General features: G+C 46.9%; 1 protein-coding gene across 1 annotated transcript in view; it reads left to right on the plus strand.

The window, feature by feature from the left end:
- The window catches only part of LOC138866488 (5-hydroxytryptamine receptor-like), a 94130-nt gene that overhangs the window by 66781 nt on the left and 24849 nt on the right, over positions 1–2500 (plus strand). The window lies entirely within an intron of this gene.

The following is a 2500-nucleotide window of genomic DNA, read 5'->3' on the forward strand; positions in this document are numbered from 1 at the left end:
TCATTCTCCCTCTCTCCCCTTCCCCCTCCCCCTCCCTCTCTCCCTCTCTATATCCCCCTCCCCTCCCTCTCTCCCTCTATCCCCTCCCCCTCCCTCCCTTCCTTCTCCTCCCCCTCCCCTCCCTCTCTCGCCTCCCCTCCTCCATTCTATCCATTCCATTCGTCGTTTCCTCTCCTGCTTTGTGGTTATTATCATTCTCTTTATTTCTCTTCTTGTTTCCAATAGGCGAGAGACACGTGTGGCGTAGAAATGGACAGAGAAATATGTTATCAGATTTCCAAGAATGCGACTCTATTTTTGAATTTCAGCTTTTTTCGGAATCTTTTCATAAGTTCTTTCTTTTTCTCTTTGATTATTCACTTTTTTCTCATTTCCTTTCCACAACTTTTTTTTTTTTTGTTAGATATTCATTTCTAACAAACTTCTTCTTGAGTCTTTGTTTTAACTATCTATTTCGTCTTTGTTATTTTTTTTTTCTCGTTAAAATTGTACTTGCTTATTTTTTCTTTATACCTTATTCTTTATTTCGACTTTTAACCACTTCTCTTCGTTTGTTCCACACCGTTTTCCCCTCTCCCTCTCTCCCTCTCACTTCCTCTCTCTCTCTCTCTCTCACTTCCTCTCTCTCTCTCTCTCACTTCCTCTCTCTCTCTCTCACTTTCTCTCTCTCTCTCTCTCACTTTCTCCCTACTGTCTTCCCATAGTAACTTTCCTCCTTCTCCCTTACTCCCTCCCTCCTTTCTCCTTCCTCGTTCTCTCCTCCTCCCTTTCTCCCTCTTCCTCCTCCTCTCATCCCTCCTTCCTTTCTCTCCCTTTCTTCCTCCCTTCTGTTCTCTCTTACCCTTTCTCTTTCTCAGTCTCCCTCCCCACCTTCCTCCTTCCCTCCTTCCTCCTCTCTCCCTCCCTCCCTCCCTCCCTCCTTCCCTCCCTACCTCCCTCCTTCCCTCCCTACCTCCCTCCTCCCCACCTTCCCTCCCTCACTCCCTCCCTCCCTCTCTCCTTGCACTCCATCACACCCAAGAAAAGGTAAATGGAAGACCCATGTGGGTGACATGATGGATTGAGGGAGGGAGGGGAGGGGAGGGGGAGGAAGAGGAGGAGGAAGAGAGGGAGGAGGAGGAAGGGGAAGGTGGGAGGAAGGGGAAGAGAGGGAGGAGGAGGAGGAAGGGGAACAGGGGAGGGGGGTAGGAGGAGGAAGGGGAATTTGAGGGGAGAAACAGACTGAAAGAGAGAGTAAGGAAAGAGAGGGAACGAAAGAAAGAAGGAAAAAAGGAAGAGGAAGGGAAAGGAGAACTGTGTTCGCAAACATAAATATCTGTCTGGCTGTTTCTCTCGCTCTCTTTCTACCTCTCTGCATGTGTGTAAGAATAGTCATATATTTGTATATCTATCTATCAATTTATCTATCTATAATTATGTATATATATATGTGTGTTTATATAAATAAATGAATAAATAAATAAATAAATATAAATAAATAAATAAATAAATAAATAAATATATATATATATATATATATATATATATATATATATATATATATATATATATATATATATATATATATATATATGTATGTATATATATATAATTGTATATGTATACACACAGACACACACACGCACGCACGCACGCACGCACACACACATGTGTATGAGTGTGTGTGTGTATATACACAAACAAACACACACACACACACACATAGACACACACATACGCTAACACACACGCACCGAAGCGAGAGAAGAAGAGACCAGAAAAGGAAGAAAAACCCGGACAAGAAGCCTCCGACGGCGGCGCGGGCAGGGAGCCTTGATATAAACTGCCCCAGTCCTCATAAAACTCATCATCGTGGACAAGAGCCTCCTTATTAAATCCTCGCAGCCTACCGGGACATCTTCTTAAATGCCTCCTCGCGGTCCTCGACGCAATCCTCTCCTATCCTTCCCTTTTTTTTTCTCCTCCCCCCCCCCTTCCCCACTCCTTTTTATCCCCCTGTCCCCATTCCCTCCTGCTCTTCCCCTCTCTCCTTCTTTCCCATCCTTCCCCCTACCCCTCGTATTCCCTCCCTCTCCTCCCCCTTCCTATCTATCCTTCCCCTCCCTCTCCTCCCCCTCCCCCTTACCTTCCCTCCCTCCTCCCCTCCCCCTACCTTCCTCCTCCTCTCCCTCCCCTTTCCCTTCCTTCCTACCCCTCCTCCCCTCCTTCCCTCCCCCTACCTTCCTCTCTTCCTCCCCTTCCTCTCTCCATCCTCCCTCCTCCCCTCCCCCTCTCCCTTCCTCTCCCTCCCCCTAGGTCTCCCCCTCACTCCCCCGCATCCCCCCTAGTCTTCCCCTCTCCCTGGCTCCCCTTTTCCCCTTCCTTTTTCCGTGCTCCTTCCCTCGGTCATTAAGGCCTCATTATGACGTCATTAAGAGTCATTATGACATCTTAAGTCAAAGGTCATTTCGGGGTTTATTCTGGGCTTATTTTCCCCTCCTTTTTTCCGTCTCTCCTCTTC

This window comes from Penaeus vannamei, chromosome 25 (genome assembly GCF_042767895.1).
Source record: "Penaeus vannamei isolate JL-2024 chromosome 25, ASM4276789v1, whole genome shotgun sequence".
Lineage (NCBI taxonomy): Eukaryota > Metazoa > Arthropoda > Malacostraca > Decapoda > Penaeidae > Penaeus > Penaeus vannamei.